The 19,566-nt window shown below is 40.0% G+C and overlaps 1 protein-coding gene and 1 pseudogene across 5 annotated transcripts in view; both read right to left on the bottom strand.

Annotated features, from left to right (window-relative positions):
* UTRN (utrophin) overlaps positions 1 to 19,566 on the bottom strand; it is a 580,797-nt gene that overhangs the window by 472,592 nt on the left and 88,639 nt on the right. The gene's annotated exons all lie outside the window — the stretch shown is intronic.
* On the bottom strand, positions 932 to 1,623 carry LOC111520756 (annotated as a pseudogene).

Here is a 19,566-nt window from a genome sequence, read left to right as displayed (position 1 = left end):
CACACAAATCACCTCTAAAACTCCACTGTTATTAGAGAGAAAGCATTATCCTCCAGTACACCATTTGAAGCAATTTAATAAGAGTGGCCAGTTGGCTGGCACTAACGTAACATGAGTTCCCTAAAGTGCAGCTATTCAAAAAAGAAGCACCCAGACCTTTAGCCAAGAAAGAAATCTCTTATTGGATGATTTTAAACTTGGATTGATTTTATTAAGGTCTCCTTCACACACACAAAATTTAACACACCCTAGGAAGCCAGTTTCTCATTAGCAAAGAAGATTATTTTGGAAGCAACAAAAGTATTTCAGATCATACTCTCATTTCTTCCTTTTGTGGGCCCTATAGGTGAATCACCCCCAGTATAAATCTGCCACTCACACTTAGTTATGCCATTATGCTCTCGTTTCATCATACCCAATCATACCTGAACACTAATTCATTTATTCAAACAATACGTATTAAAATGTCAAATGAAAATAACAAATATTATATAATAATCTGTAAAATATTATAAATATGTAGACAAAGAAACAAAGCCAACAGGAGACAGACTGCTCTCAAACAGAATGTTTAACCTCCCTGAGTTTCTTTCAAAATCTGACATCCTCAGAGGACCTAAAAAAAGCTAAAATTAAAAATGTAGTTTTCAGAATTGTCAAAACTACCTAAGTGTACAAGAAATTTAGATAATTAACATTTCAAATGATATTTTGGTGAGTTTGTCACATTTAAACATTGAAGTTATTAAAGCTAAAAACCACATTTAAAACAGACTTTCGCTTCACTCTGTAAAAAGCTAAATACAAGTTGATTTTTTTGTTTTTAACGACATACTTTGCTTTAGTTTACAATGGACTAGTTGCGGGGGAATGAATCCGATGGGTAATAATAACACAAGTGGACCATGTCTTCCCAAGATACTGTGCCACCTCACTGGCTATCAAACCTGTGAAGCCGTTATAGTCTCATTTCTTCTGAGAGAAGAAGCCCGCAAGGCAGTGAGCTATTCCTGGTATTTCCTCGATCCCAGAGGCTGGTTCTTCATGCTGTAACCAGCTGTTCCTCTTCTCTCAGTCCTGCTGTGTATACATCATAGCTCCTGGGTGCTTCTTCATAATAACCTGACCTGCCATACAGATAATGATCCTGATATCCAGACAGGCCTGAACAATTGAAGTAGTATCATTGTCCTGGATAACCAATAATTGGAGGGGAAAAAAATGCCTGCACGTGCTTCCATGATACTCTTCAGAGGCCCTTAAGTGTGCACTAATGCAACAAGAATCCCAGCCAGATGCCCAGTGAAGGAAGTTCCTGATGAGAATAAGTGAAAAGGCACAAGTGTGGCCCGACAAGCAAATCTGTTTAGTACAAGGAAGCCCAAAATGTTGACAAAGCCTCCAAGGCAATGATGGTTGTTAAGAACCTCTAAAGCAAACAAAACTCCTGGGAAAACCTACAGCACAGTACCTTCCGAAGCCAGGTTCTTCCAGAAATTAAAGAAGATTGCAAGAGCAGGTACACCACCCCAGGGAACAGGGAAAATGTGGTGATGACACAGGCAAACCATCTACTTCCCAGTCTTCTTTCCAGATTATTCCTTTCCAGAGTGTGGACATCATATTGAAATACAAATGCCAATCATCAGCAATGGTGAGCAGGAAAGAGCAGGCAACGCTACCTGCCAGTCTTTCTGCTAGTAACTCCTCTCCGCCCTAAGGCAAGGAGAGGTGGAAATGGTGGAAGTGAGAAGGAAAAAGAAAACAACTCCACTTGTCAAAGAAGAAGGCTGAGGCAGAAGTAAATGAATTGTCCAGCATCACCCACCCAGCAAATGCTGGGCCACAAACAGAACTAGGTCTAACTGACTGTGGAGCCTGTGTTCAATGCACTTCCATGTAGAAGGAGGCTAAAGAGAGTTTAATGAAAAAAAGAAAGCTTTAAAACATATCTTGAATAACAGACAAAGTATGGTTCATGCAAACATGGGAAGGGCATTCTAGACAGAACAAACCTTTTCAATACCTCTTCATTTCAGCCTCAGATTCAATACCTCACAAAAAAGAACATGTTTAATACAATTGTGGTACCTACAAGAAAACACAGAGGGCTATAACATATAATGATGTCAAAGTAAGGCTAAGATAATCCAAATTTCAGGAAATTTTCAATCCTGAAAACTGTTTATGCCTATAAAAAAAGAAGAAGGGTATGGAGTTAAAATATATGCTTTTAAAAATGTTCTTGTAATAAAATAGAGATTATTTGAAAAAAATCAACCTCCTTAAGCAAGCACATGTTCTGCTAGCATGACCCAATGACCCATCCACTCTGCCTAAAACTGAAGGCAATTATGGAGCCTTGGGGTTCTAAAATGTCTACAGCCACATCTGAACTGCATTTAGAATTTACATCACTTTCAGCATCAGAGGTCAGAGGAATTTTTTTTTAAGATGGAATTTCGCTCTTGTTGCCCAGGCCCGAGTGCAATGGCGTGATCTCAGCTCACTGCAACCTCCGCCTCCCAGGTTGATGCAATTCTCCTGCCTCAGCCTCCCGAGTAGCTGGGATTACAGGTGCATGCTACCACGCCTGGCTAATTTTTGTATTTTTAGTAGGGACAGGGTTTCACCATCTTGGCCAGGCTGGTCTCGAACTCCTGACCTCATGATCCACCTGCCTCAGCCTCTCAAAGTGCTGGGAGTACAGGCGTGAGCCACTGCACCTGGCCAGAGGATCATATTTGTTCCTGCTGAGAACCAACCTAACCCACCAAAACTATCTGCCTTACTATCACGGAGCCACAGAGGATAGGAGTAGGAAGTATATAAGAGGGTGCCTGATGGGATCCCATCTTGTAACCAGAGAGGTCAGGGGCTTACCCCTCATGACACGCAGTTGAATGGTGCCATAAATCAAATCAGGATCCATGTCTCCTTACCTAGCTCTCCTCCTACTCACAAGACTGGCTCTTTTAAAAAAACTGTTTTATGGAGGTATAAAATTCACCTACCATACAATTCACCCACATACCTACCATACAACTCACCTACCATGCAGTTTACCCATTTAAATTCACCTACCATATAATTCACCCAATTAAAGTTTACAATTCAATCATTTTTGGCCCATTAATAGATTTTTTAATTGTGGTAAAAGATATATAACAATATTTGTGATTTCAGCCATTTTAAATCATACAATTCAGTGGCATTAGTTACACCTACAATGTTATACAACCATAACCACTATCTATTCCCAAAACTTCTTCATCACACTCAAGAGAAACTCTGCAGTAAGTAAGCAGTAAGTCCCCACTTCTGCCAGCCCCTGGTAATAGCTAATCTACTTTCCGTCTCTATGCATTTGCCTATTTAAGATACGTCATGTAAGTGGAATCATAGAATATTTGTCATTTTGGGTCTGGCTTATTTCATTTAGTATAATGTTTTCAAGGTTTCATCCATGTTGTAGCTTGTATCAGAACTTCATTCTTTTTTAAGGGTAGAAAATATTGCATTGTATTTATAAACTACAGTTTCTTTATCCGTTCGTCTAAAGAAGAGCACTAGTTGACCACTTTTTGGCTATTCTGAACAATGCCACAATGAACACTGGTGTACAAGTATCTGAGTTCCTGATTTCAGTTCATTTGGGTATAGATGCAGGAGTTGAAATTGCTAGGTTAATATATGGTAATTCTATGTTTAGATTTTTGAGGAACCAGCAAACTATTTTCCATAGCGGCTGCATCGTTTAACACTTTCACTATAATGCATGAGAATTCCAATTTCTCCTATCCTTGCTAACATTTGTTATTTTCCTTTAAAAAAAAAAAATGTATAGCCATCCTAGTGTAAGACTGACTTTGAAAACAGAAACTACCAAACGAAACCCCCAAACTTAGAGACCTCCTGAAGACTTTCTGAATGAGTTCAAGTTTAACAGCACGCTAACCTGAAGAAGCTGGGGTTCAGAAATTGCTTTTTCACATTTAATTCATACCATATTGCCAAATGATTGATTTACTCTCAAAATAATTATTTTCAGAATTAAATGTAACCATTAATTCCATCTTCTAATATTAGTTTATTTACTTCTTAACCTATTTTCTTTTCAACAAACAAGTTTTTTTAAACAATGCATAGGAATATAGGAGATAATGTTCTTCTACTTCCGCTTTCTAGAGCTGCTAAACTTAAACTGAAAGAATGTTTCTAAGATTTACAAGCATCTGACACTGTTTGAAACTGTTCCTCTAGAAATATATTTTGCAAAAAAAAGAAAAAAAAAAAAAGAAAACCTTTTCTATCAACCATATTATATGTGTTGCAAATGTGGAAAAACAGACTCCATTTATGGGGGTAGAGACTGTAAACCTTACATACAAATACTTCACTTTGAATTTTTTTCCTGGAGTGAAGATTTTCATTAAAATTGCTAGCAATGTCATAGAACAAGGAGGGATTACTTAGGAGACAGTGAATTAGTCATAATGCTATGAGTCACCATCATGAAAAGCCAACAGAAAACTATTTTTTTATTGATTGACAAAAGGCTAACCTTACGATAGAAAATTTCTATGAAATCAAATTCATCTCTTCATTATTATCAAATAAACATTATGTTCTACAAACTGTCTACAGAAATCTCAAGAAAAAGCAACTATTTCATGAACATATAATTCTAGATGTATGAGCCTCGAAAAAAATGGGGAAAACATTTTGAATGTAAAAACCATTCCAGTGATTTGACCTTCAGACTTTCTCATGACAAGTTCTACTTGTCAAAATAGCAGCAAAAATATGTCCTTGCAAGACTGCTAATTATTCAAATAATATTTTTCTCATTTTAATTACTTTATTATTTTCCTCATGTTATGAGGATCTTCCTCATAAATTCATGGAATAAAACTATATCCAAAAAACAGCAAATTTTCAAACAAAAAAATGTATAAAATATCCAAGGAAAAAGAGAACAACACTTTAAATACCTAAATATCTCCCCGTATGCATATGTAGAAATGGTATGATTTTCTATAGAGCTAATGTAGGAAATCTTTCACTGTATGCCATGTGTCTTCTAAGATCATGACACTGGGTCATCACAGTCAAATAAAAACTGTATTGTGAGAGAATACACATTGATATGGTTTGTCTGTGTCCTCACTCAAATCTCATATTGAATTGTAGCTCCCATAATTCCCATGTATTATAGGAGGAACCCGGTAGGAGGTAACTGAATCATGGGAGTGGTTTCTCTCATACTGTTCTTGTGGTAGTGAATAAGTCTCATGAGATCTGATGGTTTCACAAGGGATTTCCCCTTTCCTTTGCCTCTCATTCTCTCTTGCCTGCTGCCATGATAAAGATCTTTTTGCTCTTCCTTCATCTTCTGCCGTAATTGTGAGGCCTCCCCAGCCACGTGGAACTGTGAGTCCATTAAACCTCTTTTTCCTTATAAATTACCTAGTCTCCACCATGTCTTTATTAGCAGCATAAAAACAGACTGATACACATATATATTAATATATATGATAATTCAATAATGAATGGAAAAGCATCAAGCAGTGAATGAGCACTGTAAAAGCCAATGATAACATTCTGAAGCCAACAACTGCAGCGAATCAAAAGGACCAACAATACAGTTTGGCTTGCTTCCTTACTTCAATTTAGTCCTCTGTGTGTCAGGGCCCATACGACACCTTGAGATAGGCAAGACCCAGACAACAACAATCCACATACGTTAAGGCACTGGTCTTTCCATTCTGCCAGACAGGAGAGTCCCCACGTGGCATCAAAGAACAACGCAACCTGGAAAAACTCATGGGTCAAAGAAAAGTGTCTCCAGCTCATCAGGATTAGACATCTACAAAACTTTAGATAACCTTAAGGGCCACAATGAACATCCCCTCAAAGAAAGCTGCCAAGCCTTCTTTACTACACCCCATCATTTGGAGAATGACTGGAGTAAAGACTCTCCCCCTCTTTCTCTCCTTTTCATTTTCGGAACCCACCTCCTTCAGCCTGTTCTACTTTTTTGAACATTGAAACCTCCCTCCATCCTGTATCGTTGAATATTCTTTTTCAACACCCTTCTCTGGACCTGTCGTGACACAGGCCGCCATCTTGGAATTCTCAGCCACAGAGTGTGCCTGCTGTAGCAGTCTGGGCCCCCTGCACCATGTGGGTCAGTCTCTTTCTATCATTTCTCTTCTGGATTCTCTTTTACCATCTTTTGTTTCTCTTCTTAAAACTTCCTATATAATGTCGATAATATATTTTAAAAGATCTCAATATACAAAGTGTAATATGCTTGTGTTAAACTAGTTTAAGTCAGAAGCTACAAACACTTGTTCATGAACTTCTAAAAGAATTTCTGTGCACATTTTAAAGTTGACAATTGATATTTATCATAAATTTAAATCGTCAAAAAGATGTAATTTCTAGCATATTGTTAAGGAGTTGCAAATTTAGCTCATTCAATTAATAGAAAATGCCTCCTCTGGTACCTAATTAGCAAAAGTAGTCCTCACTGTCAAACTAATCAGCCAAAGCAGATTTATTTTCTGACAAGAGGAGTCTGACTTGGTTTTGGATATAAAAACCATGTTACAGGTGTTTCCAAATAACATCTCACTTCAGAATTCTCATTCTAAGATAGAGGAATGGATGGATGGATGTATGGATGGATGGATGGCAGGCAGCTGGACACAAAGCCTTGCCCTAGATACAACAAGGCACTAGTCATTTAAAAAAAATTTTAAGGAGTGTTCCTTGTTTTGCATTCTTAAATTGTCCTCTTGTTTGATGTCTCACAGCAATGCAGCACAGTAAAATTTGGGGAGAGTGAGCGGTACGACTTTCTTTTATAAAGTGGAAAAGAAGAAATATGAAAGGAAAGCTAAGAAAGGAGACAGGTAGGTTGCTATCTTGAGTGCCTTAACCACTAGAAAAGCTTGCCACGATCACAGTAAGACACACATATTCCAGTGTGCAAATCACACTAGAGGCTCACATTTGTCCCAACTCAGTATAACATTCCAGAGAAGTTCAGCTATAATTTAATTAGAAAGGCTAAGCTCCAGAGTGGGCCACTGCAAAGGCGTCAGTTATCTTTATTTTCATGAACACCAGAGACTTTGTTAAATAATCTAATGAATGTGAGAAATGTGCTTTTACTGTGGCTTAATAATTGGCATAATTAGAATGTTAGAAATATCCTCCCACTGGTGACTTTAGTGTTATTCAATGAACAAGGATTGGTCAAAATATTTTCTAGACATGCCCCACCATTGATTAAACAGCATATGAAAATCTAGTGAGTCTCGGAGGCTAGATCCCTAAAGGTCCTATGTTCAGCCATTGGCTGGAGGATTTTAGTTATCTGCTGCTGATTATAAGACTAAATCCTCTCCCTAAGACAATATTGTCTAATAAAAATATAATGCAAATCACATACATAATTTTAAAAGCTGCATTAAAAAACAGGTAGAATGAATTCTTAGTAATATGTACTATTTAACCCAATATCTCCAAAACATTATCATTTCAACATATACTCAATATTTTAAAACATCTTGAAAATACATTTTATAGTCTTTTTTTCTTACAATAAGCCTTTGAAATCCTGGGTGTATATTACATTTACAGCATCATCTCAATTCAGACGATCTACAGTTCAGGAACTCAGCACAGAATGCACCAAATTATACAGCTCTAGAATATTGCTGCATTTACTTTAACTGACCTTCAAAAGGACACAGAGCTGCCGGGCGCGGGGGCTCATGCCTGTAATCCCAGCACTTTGGTAGGCCGAGGTGGGCGGATCACAAGGTCAGGAGATCAAGATCATCCCGGCTAACATGGTAAAACCCTGTCTCTACTAAAAATACGAAAATTAGATGGGTGTGGTGGTGCATGCCTGTAGTCCCAGCTACTCGGGAGGCTGAGGCAGGAGAATGGTGTGAACCTCGGAGGCGGAGCTTGCAGTGAGCCGAGCCGAGATGGAGCCACTGCACTCCAGCCTGGGTGGCAGAGCGAGACTCCATCTCAAAAAAAAAAAAAAAAAAAAAAAGGACACAGAGCTGCAGCTTACCTTACCAACTTTATAATGCAGGCTGTATGAACTGTTTTTCAAATTGTCTTATGTCACTTTGTAAGACTTCTAGTCAAATAAATGGACATAATAAGAACTGGGGGCCAGGCAAGTGACTCACACCTGTAATCTCAGCCCTTTGGGAGGCCATCCAGGGAGGATCCCTTGAGCTCAGGAGTTCAAGATCAGCCTGGGTAACACAGGGAGACTCCGTCTCTACAAAATATCAAAAAAGTATCCAGGTGTGTTGGTACATGCCTGTAGTACCACTTATTCAGGAGGCTGAGGTGGAAGGATTGCTCGAGCCCAGGAGTTTGAGGCTGCAGGGAATCGTGAATGCACCACTGCATTCCAGCCTAGGTGACTGAGTAAGACCTTGTGTCAAAAAAAAAAAAAAAAAAAAAAAAAGAACTGGGACTATTTCAAACTCTTTGTTATGTTCGTTGTCTTAAGTTTTATATTTTCTAGTCATTTAATAAAAATTAGTTGTACAACTATTTTGTGAAAAACATTGTACAAAGAAATAATAACATTTACAGAGCATCTACTATGTGTCAGCCCCAAAAGAGATCCAGATGTTGCTTTCAAGGAAGCTGTGGTCCGGCGGCCTGGGGTGGGTGCGGAAGGGACTAAGACAACAGAAAATTATAACTAATATATCAGGTATAGATACATTCATAAATTCATAGAAAAATATGTCTTGATGGGGATGAGAAGTGGATCAGAGAAAGATTTGACAAACAGGTTGCATTTGAGCTAGGCCTTGAATTACTATGTTTGAGGCACGTAAAAATTGTTAGAAAGCCATTTGTAGAAGAGAGAACAGCTACAGCAAAGTCCTAAAAACATGATGCAGACACAACTGTGAAGAGGTTCCTTTGGCTGGATGGTTTTTGATCAGAGCTGTGATGCCACTGAATTTTGGAACAGGCTGCATTTAAATTGCAGAGGACTTTGACGGCCACAGCAAGGGGTTAAATGAGTAGGCAGTGTGGGCCACTGGCTTTTCCCGAGCAAGAGCGTGACATGATCAGAAGGGTGCTTTAGTGAGATTAACATGAAAAATGGACTTGTGGGGAGGGAGGCCGGAAGAAAGTAAGCTTTCAGTTTGAGGCTTATTAGAATTGCCCGTGCTAGACATCAGAGAGCCTGAAAGAGTAGAGGAGTAATGAGACAAGAAAGGGGGAGATGGACACAATGGATATTGAACTGAAGAGAGAAGGTTGCTGCTGGGACTTGGTGAGGTGGGTGGGCATGATCATTATTATACAACCTGCCTCCCATTCTGTTCTCAATTAGACTCTATGGCTCTTAAGAGGCAAAATTTTATTAGTGCTTTTGCCTCACATATTTATCATTTATTTGTGATGAGAACACTTAAAATCTGCTCTCTATGCTATTTTCAAATATACACCAAATTGTTATTAACTATAATCATCACCTTGTACCATAGATCTCTTGAAGTTATTCCTCATGTCAAACTATATTCTTTGACCAATATTACTCCAAGTGCCCCACCCTCATGCTGGGACTGGACTACTGAATTATTATAAGAGTAATGAAGGACAGGCCGGGCACAGTGGCTTACGCCTGTAGTCCCGGCACTTGGGGAGGCCGAGATGGGTGGATCATCTGAGGTCAGGAGTTCAAGACCAGCCTGGCCAACATGGTAAAACCCTGTCTCTACCAAAAATACAAAAATTACCTGGGCGTGGTGGCGGGCACCTGCAATCCCAGCTACTCAGGAGGCTGAGGCAGGAGAATCGCTTGAACTTGGGAGACAGAGGTTGCAGTGAGCTGAGATCATGCCACTGCACTACAGCCTGGGCGACAGAGCCAGACCCCATCTCAGGAGAAAAAAAAAAAAGAGTAATGAAGGAGAAAGGGAAGTGCAAAAACTTCTAAAACTTTGGTAACTTAAAGGATGGTGTCTCTCCATTAAAAAATAAAAAGTGTGAAAAAAATTTTTAAGCACAGAAAGAAATTGATTAAGGAAAGAAATTCCTCTTTGCACCAAAAAATGTGAGAGATTAGCAGGATACTCAGGTGAACTTATCAAGGAAGCCCGGTGTGAAAGGAAAATAAATCTTGGGGCCCCAAAAATCACTAAGCTAAAGAGAAAAGTCAAGCTGGGAAATGCTTAGGGCAAACCTGCCTCCCATTCTATTCAGTCACCCCTCTGCTCACTGAGATAAATGCATATCTGATTGCCTCCTTCGGAGAGGCTAATCAGATATTCAAAAGCATGCAACCGTTTGTCTCTTATTAACCTATGACCTGGAAGCTCCCTCCTCACTTTGAGTTGTCCCGCCTTTCTGGACCAAGCCAATGTTCATCTTACATATGCTGATTGATATCTCACGTCTCCCCAAAATGTATAAAACCACACTGTGCTCTGACCACCTTGGGAACACATTGTCAGGACCTCCTGAGGCTGTGTCACGAGTGCACGCCCTCAACCTCGGCAAAATAAACTTTCTAAGTTAACTGAGACCTCTGTCAGATATTCAGGATTCATACCAGGAAAATGCAACATTAGAACTAACAGGAGAGCGTCTTCACACTAAGGAGCTCAAACTCTCACAGGGGGCTAGCTTTCCCAGTGTCCATCCATGAGAACTGTTTAAAAGTATATTTTCATGCATAAATACAACCATTAAAAAAGATACTAGCAGGCAGGGCAAGGTGGCTCATGCATGCAATCCCAGCACTTTGGGAGGCCCAGGTGGGTGGATTGCTTGAGCCACCAGCCTGGGCAACATGGCAAAACCTCATCTCTACAAAATAATACAAAACTTAGCCAGGCATGGTAGCACACGCCATAGTCCCAGCTACTCAAGTGGCTGACGTGGGAAGATCACCTGAATCTGGGGAGGTGGAGGCTACAGTAAACCGTGATCGCACCACTGCACTCCAGCTTGCGCGAGTGACATCCTGTCTTAAGTAAATAAATAAATAAATAAATAAATAAATAAATAAATAAATAAATGATATTAGCCAGGCATGATGGTCCACACCCGTAGTCTCAGCTACTCTGGAGGCTAGGGTGGGACAATCGCTTGAACCCAGGAGTTTGAGGCTGGAGTGAGCTATGGTTGTATCACTGTACTCCAGCGGGGCAAGAGAGCAAGACCCTGTTTCTAAAAAAAAAAAAAGAAAAGGTTAAAAAAATGATATTAAGGTACATATAATGAATATGTAAAGACATGGAAGGATTTTCACCATGTATTAAGGGGTAATAAAGCAGGTCATTAAAGAATATACACAGTGCTTCACTTATACATATGTGTACGTATGACAGAAAGCCAAGAGCCAAAATGTTAACACTCTATCTGTAAATTAGAAGATTCTAGGCCGGGCACGATGGCTCAAGCCTGCAATCCCAGCACTTTGGGAGGCCGAGATGGGCGGATCACGAGGTCAGGAGATCGAGACCATCCTGGCTAACACGGTGAAACCCCGTCTCTACTAAAAAATACAAAAACACTAGCCGGGCGAGGTGGCGGGCAACTGTAGTCCCAGCTACTCGGGAGGCTGAGGCAGGAGAATGGCGTAAACCCGGGAGGCGGAGCTTGCAGTGAGCTGAGATCCAGCCACTGCACTCCAGCCTGGGCGACAAAGCACCAGACTCCTTCTCAAAAAAAAAAAGAAGATTCTGAGTGACTCTTATATTCTATTATTTGTTACCCATATTTTCTAAGTTTGTAATAAATACATAATATCTTCTGTAACATTTTTTCTTTAATGCACTCATCTTGTAAAAGGTGTATTTTTCTCCACTTGAATGAAGACGAGTAGGAAAGGAAGATAATTTGTCAGCTAAAAAATAAACTGGGCTGACACAAGATCTGTCCGTCTGCGAGTCTGTCTGCTTTGGTGGAGGATGGTAAGAATAAGGGAGACTTCTGCATATCAGTAGTTACATGCAGACAGGAAGGATCTAGGAGGAAGGAAGATACTGCAGATGCAAACACTCAACCAAAAACAAAAAGAGCTCCCAAATCCCAAAGGATGGGAGAGAGAAATGTACCACGAGCTAAGCTCCTAAACTGGATAAAGCCCACATATTTCTAAAAATGAAACTTGCCAGGTTACATTGCTTTATTTGCACCTGCCTGTCCAGTGCGTTTTCCATTTGGAGCTAATTCTCTCTTCAGAGAGAGAATTAATGTAAATAACTGTGTTTATGGAGGTCACTTTCTTCCCAGCTCCCAGTCTATTCACTACAGAAACACCATGGAAGAGGGAGCTGAATCGCTTAAAATACCCTTTTTGCAATAAATTCAAGTATTTTAAGACAAAATAATTAGTTATTAAAATGGTAAGAAGGCCGGGCGCGGTGGCTCACGCCTGTAATCTCAGCACTTTGGGAGGCCAAGGCAGGGTGATCACTTAAGGTCAGGAGCTCAAGACCTGGACAATATGGTGAAACACCATCTCTACTAAAAATACAAAAATTAGCCAGGCGTGGTGGCACGTACCTGTAATTTCCACTATGCAGGAGGCTGAGACATAAGAATCGCTTGAACCCAAGAGGCAGAGGTTGCAGTGAGCTGAGATTGCGCCACTGCACTCTAGCCTGGGTGACAAAGTGAGTGAGACTCCATCTCGAAAAAATAAATAAATAAAATAAGAAGAAAAAAATAGAAGATTAAGGCAAAGCAAAATGCTACCAACAGATCACACCAAACTACTTAGACTTTCTCCAAAGTCTAATATTTTATTCACTTTCAGAAAGAGAATAGAAACCTGGGAAAAAATGAGGAGCATCTGTCCTTTGCTTATGTACTTTGATGAAATGCCAACTACTACTATAAATAGCATTTTTTTAAAAATAAGAAGAAATGGAAGTATTTCAGAAGTGGTTTTGGGGTTTTTTTATATTGAGTTTTTTTGTCTTTATTTGGACAAAATTTTGTCTTTATTTGGTTTTAATATCCACTATGACAAGTTAAAAACAAAATGTGAGTTCATAAAAAAAGGAAGAAGAGTCATTTTAATAATTAAATTTGTAAAATTGCATGTCCGCTAAAATACAATCCTTTGTCCAAGAAAAATATTTATAATAAGCAGGAAAAACAAGTCAGAAAGGAACACTGTATTCCCCTTCAAAACTCAGGGCTAAAACTTTGTTCCCACGGACTTCACAGTTTAAAAATTGGCCCATAAAGCACAGAACTCTTTGCCTAAAAGGGTATAAATTGAAAGTTAATAAATAAAAGAATTGAAAGGTTTAGTCTCATATTGAAAAATGCATATTCTTATTTTTAATTTTCATAACTATGAAAAAGTTCACATAAACTACTAACACTTTTAGTTTGAGACAAAGTCTCACTCTATCACTTAGGCTTGAGTGCGGTAGTATGATCACGGCTCACTGCAGCCTTCACTTCCCAGGCTCAAGTGATTCTCCCACCTCTGCCTCCCAGGTACCTGGAGGGCATACGCCAACATGCCTGGCTAATTTTTGTATTTTTCTGTAGACACGAGGTTTTGCTATGTTGCCCTGGCTGGTCTCAAACTCCGGGGCTCGAGCAATCCACCTGCCTACACCACACAAAGTGCTGGGATTACAAGCATGAGCCACTGCTCCCAGCCTTGCTAATGCATTTTTTAATTAAAAAGCTTATTCAGGTAGGGTTGGACAAGGGGGTCAGATAAAATCCATTACCTGAGCAAAAGTGCAAGAAACCTCATTTACAGGCCACTCCCCTTCCTGATGATCATGTTAACTTCCTGTCACTGTTAAAAATTAGGGTTCTGGGCTGGGCGCAGTGGCTCATGCCTGTAATCCTACCACTTTGGGAGGCTGAGGCAGACAAATCACCTGAAGTCAAAAGTTCAAGACCAGCCTGGTCAACATGGTTAAACCTTGTTTCTACTGAAAATACAAAAATTAGCCAGGCGTCAGGGTGTGCGCTTGTAATCCGAGCTACTCAGGAGGCTGAGGCAGGAGAATCACTTGAGCTTAGGAGGCAGAGGTTGCACTGAGCCGAGATCGCACCTCTGCACTCAAGCCTGAGCGAAAGAGCAAGACTCTGTCTCAAAAAAAAAAAAAAAAAAAAAAAAAAGATTGTATTTTGCCCCAAATCAGCACTATATTTAACAGTCTACTGTGAGTCTGGCATTTATTTGCCTTTAAAAGAAAAAATTTGTAAATTCAGTCTATACTATCACTGGGTACTGCAAACTTGCTAATTATATCTTCAGTGTAAAATAGCTCTTCCTCTCATTTGTCTTGAACATGTGCTGGTCTTTTAAGCGTGAGAAAGTCCAGATAACAGTTGAAGGTTGGAAGAATAAGTTTATGTTTGCTTTTCTGAAATAATTAAGCTTAGAGCTGGTAAGGATGTCTTCTTTCCACTTTCATCTTTTTAGAGTGAAGAGTACTGATCACTTGAGTCAGTTTTACAAAAGTAACAAATGCATTCGCTCCAGGACTTGGGTTTCCTTCACTGGAATACCTTCCACTGTTAAATCATTTAAGTAGGAGACCAGAATCTCAGATCGTAATCCATGTGCACAGTCAACATGGCTTTGCAAAAGAAGGATAATGCTCTCTGTTTTCTTTCTTGTTTCTTTCCTAATGACACCCCACAACCTAGCATTTTTCTGCATTGCAGCACTACAATGGCATCTTTTAGGAACACTAGAATTACTCCCTTCCCTAAGCCTATGGACTGTATAAAATATAACCAATGATCACAAATTTTTCTTGGAGGTTAGCAAGAATGAATCAAACAAAAATTTGGATGAATGATCTTTCCTCAAAACTTTAGCATTTCCCTCAAGACAAGAGTAAGCTAATCTCCATTACCTAGGGTTCTGTCAAGGAGAAACAGGATCTGAGTAGAAAGCATATGCAATGATATAACCAAAAGCACTGAAAGCAGAATCTCAGAGATATTTGTACATCCATGTTAATAGGAACGTAATTCAAAAAAGCTAAAAGATGGAAGCAACCCAGTGTCCACCAACAGATCAATTAATTAGCAAAATGTGGTATTTACATAAAATGGAATAATAACTAGCCTTGAAGGAAAGGAAATTCTGACACATGCTACAACATAGATGAACATGGAGGACAGTATGCTAAGTGACACAGCCAGTCACATAAAGAAAACTACGGTATGATTCCACTCACATGAGGTACCTAGAATAGTGAAAGTAAAATGGTGGCTGCCAAGGGCCAGGAGGAGAGGGGAGTGAGGAGTTGTTGTTCAATGCAGCAGTCCCTAACCTTTTTGGCACCAAAGAGAGACCAGTTTTGTGAAAGACAATTTTTCCATGAGCGGGACAGTGTGGGAGGTAGTGGAGGAGTGGTTTCGGGATGAAACTGTTTTACCACAGATCATCGGGCATTAGTTAGATTCTAATAAGGAATGTACAATCTACATCCCTCACATGCACAGTTCACAATAGGGTTCGTGCTCCTGTGAGAATCTAATGCCGCTGTTGATCTGATAGGAGGCAGAACTCAGGAGGTAATGCTCAATCACCCACCACTCATCTCCTGCTATGCGGCTTGGCTCCTAACAGGCCACAGACTGGTAGCGATCTGTGGCTCAGGGCTTGGGGACCCCTGGTTTAATGGGTATGCATTTTCAGTTGTTCAATAAGAAAAGAATTCAGGAGAAGGATGGTAGTGATGGTTACATAACAAGATGTACATACACTTAAAATGGCTAAAATAATAAATTTTATGTTATCTATATTTTACTAAAATAAAACATAGAGAAAAAACATGTAATAAACATTTTTCATGTCCATTTCATGTGTGATTTTTTTTTTCAAGGAAAGAGATTAATTTATCTCAACTTTTCATATATTCCCCAATAAGACAAATGGAGAAGCTGTACTTGGTTCCAATTTTGTCTTTTAAAACTCACATTTTCAACCTATCATTCTTTCAGAATATAATTACAGGTAACCTGAATTCTAGAATCAGATTGTTTTCACTATGACCATGCCTCTAGACGTGGTATTTAAAAGAGAACTATTTGCTGAAACTCACTATGGTAGACACTCCTAGTTGCCTACTCAAGCGTCCTTTCTCTCCTTCTCACTTACAAGATTAATCCCATTTTTTCCCCTGTAGCAAGGCGGCCAGTTAAAATATTCACCTCGCCTTGCAACTAGAGATAACCATTTGGCCCAATTCTGCCCAGAGGAGGGGAGAAGTATATTGGGTGGAAGACCCAAGAGAACTATTAGTTCCCTGATAAAAATTAACAGACTTGGCTGGCATGAACATCTTGCCCTGGGCCTTTCTGCTCCCTCCAGAAAGACAGAAGCTTCCAGTTTCCCTGAGCAGGTAACCAGCCCTGGGTTGCCTACCTACAGACTGAGGCTTACTTGAGAAAAATGAGTTCTTTCTTAATTAATCTTTAGTAAAAGGGTTTCTCTTACTTGCAGCTAAACTCAATCCTCACTCAATCTGGCGCCACTGAGATGAGTCTGAGGAAAAAAATTCAGGAATATTGCTGGTCTACAAGTTGGAGTTGGATGTTCCAGCTCTGTAAAAGGAATGTTAATAAGGCTGAAATGGGCTAGGCACAATGACTCATGTCTGCAATCCCAACACTTTGGGAGGCCGAGGCAAATGGATCTCTTGAGCCAGAAGTTCGAGACCAGCCTGGGCAAAATGGTGAAACCCTGTCTGTACAAAAAGTACAAAAATTAGCTGCGCATTGTGGCATATGCCTGTGGTCCCAGCTACTTGGGAGGATGGGGTGGGAGGATCGCTCAAACCCAAGAGTTCGAGGCTGCAGTGAGTCATGATCATATCACTGCACTTCAGCCTGGGTGACAGAGTGAGACCCTGTGTCAGGAAAGAAAATAAGATAAAATAAGCCTGAAATGCAACAGTCCCCAGTCACATGTCCTATAACTCTGATCTAAGATGTAACACTGAAGGACAGATGACTGGAATAGTGAGATGCATGCACTAAGGATGCTATCAGAGCATCCATCCATAAATCATGTTTTCTCATAATAAAACTGACATTTATTAAATGCTTTCTATGTGCCAGACACAGGGCTAACCACTTTGTACACATTATCTCATTTAATCCCAACAGCCTTATAAGAAAACCAAGCTCCCAACTACTTTATTGAACTGCTTTTTGACCGCTTTATGTCTTGAACAATTTATTTTTCTCCTATATACAAAGGGGGTAAAATTACAACCCTTAAACGATTGTTATGAGAATTAAAGATAATAATCAGCATGCGGCAAGAGCCACATGGTTAATTCTCAATAAAACCCAACTGTCATCATGGTCAAAAAGAATAGCAGACTGCACAAATTCCCCGATAAAGCAAAACATCAGAATCCCCTGGAGAACTGTCTTAGAATACAGACTCCTTGACTCCAGCCAGGCTTAAGGAATCAGATGGGGCCCAGTCATCCAGAGACGTGAAGGAATCTGGTCTAAGGGAACACCAACTGCTATATTCTCAAGATACTAAAAACTTTACCACTGTGTCACACCACATCATCACAAAGCTTACCTAAGCCACATACAGGAATCCACCCTGTGCCCACACAACTGCCTTCACAGAACCTACATTTAAAAGTATGCCCTCTGTGCCTGGCGCGGTGGCTCAAGCCTGTAATCCCAGCACTTTGGGAGGCCCAGACGGGCGGATCACGAGGTCAGGAGATAGAGACCATCCTGGCTAACACAGTGAAACCCTGTCTCTCCTAAAAAAAAAAAAAAAAAAAAAATACAAAAAAACTAGCCGGGCGAGGTGGCGGGCGCCTATAGTCCCAGCTACTGGGGAGGCTGAGGCAGGAGAATGGCGTAAACCCGGGAGGCGGAGCTTTAGTGAGCTGAGATCCGGCCACTGCACTCCAGCCCGGGCGACAGAGCGAGACTCCGTCTCAAAAAAAAAATAAAAAAATAAAAGTATGCCCTCTGTTTTTCCCGAGATTTAAGAACATCTCTGTAGCTTATGTGAAATTGCTTTAAACAAAAGAAGACATACATGTGGCCAACAAGCATATTTTAAAAAGCTCAACATCACTGATTATTAGAGAAATGCCAACCAAAAACACAATGATACACCATTTCACACCAGTCAGAATGGCTAGTATTAAAAAGGCAAAAAAGAACAGATGCTAGCAAAGTTGAAGAAAAGAAGGAATGCGTACACACTGTTGGTGGGGGTGTAAATTAGTTCAAACATTGTGGAAGACAACATAGCAATTCCTCAAAGACCTAAATACAGAAATACTATTTGACTCAGCAATCCCATTACTGGGTATGTATTAGTCTGTTTTCACACTGCTAATAAAGATATACCCCAAGACTGGGCAATTTACAAAAGAAAGAGGTTTAATAGACTTACAGTTCCATGTGGCTGGGGAAACCTCATAATCATGGTGGAAGGCAAGGAGGAGAAATCACATCTTACATGAATGGCAGCAGGCAAAGAGAGGGCTTGTGCGGGGAAATGCCTCTTTATAAACCATCAGATCTCACGAGACTTACTCACTATCACAAGAACCACACAGGAAAGACTTGCCCCCATGATTCAATTACTCCCACTGGGTCCCTCCTATAACACCTGGGAATTCAAGACGAGATTTGGGTGGAGACACAGACAAGCCATATCAAGGTATATACCCAAAGGAATATAAATTGTTCTGTTACAAGGACACTGCAGCACTATTCACAGTTACAAAGACTTGGAATCAACCTAAATGCCCATTAGTGATAGACTGGATAAAGAAAATGTGGCACATATACACTATGGAATACTATGCAGCCATAAAAAGGAATGAGATCATGTTGTTTGCAGGGACATGGATAGGGACATGGATAGAGCTGGACGCCATTATACTTAGCAAACTAACACAGGAACAGAAAGCCAAATACCGCATTTCTCACTTTTAAGTGGCAGCTAAATGATGAAAACACAAGGACATATAGCAGGGAACCATATACACTGGGGTCTATTGGAGGGTGGAGGTTGGGAGGAGGGAAACAATCAGGAAAAATAACTAGTGGATGCTAGGCTTAATACCTGAATGATGAAATAATCTGTAAAGAAACCCCCATCCCGTGATATACATTTACCTATCTAACAAACCTGCACGTGTACCCCTCAACTTAAAAGTTTAAAAAAGAAATCCTTCCACAGGGGAAAAAAAAAAAGAAAGAAAGAAAGAAATTGCTTTAGAGGGCAAGGTGCCTGCCTCACTTCTGCTCACTTTGGGGACCAGGCATAAAGAAGGCTGTCTTGACAAACATCAGAGATCTTCTTTGTATCACTTTGTCTTGGCTGCCAGGAAGTTCAGAGCCACATTTTCTACTTTAATTTTTCTCAATCAAGTTTTTTTTTTTTTTTCTTTTTTGAGGTTCCAGGCTGGAGTGCAAAGGAAGCATAGCTCACTGTAGCTTTGACTTGGGTGCCAGCAATCCTCCCACCTCAGCCTCCTGAGTAGCTCAGACTACAGGCAT

Source organism: Piliocolobus tephrosceles, chromosome 5 (assembly GCF_002776525.5).
Source record: "Piliocolobus tephrosceles isolate RC106 chromosome 5, ASM277652v3, whole genome shotgun sequence".
NCBI lineage: Eukaryota > Metazoa > Chordata > Mammalia > Primates > Cercopithecidae > Piliocolobus > Piliocolobus tephrosceles.
This window is presented reverse-complemented; position numbering and strand designations above follow the sequence as displayed.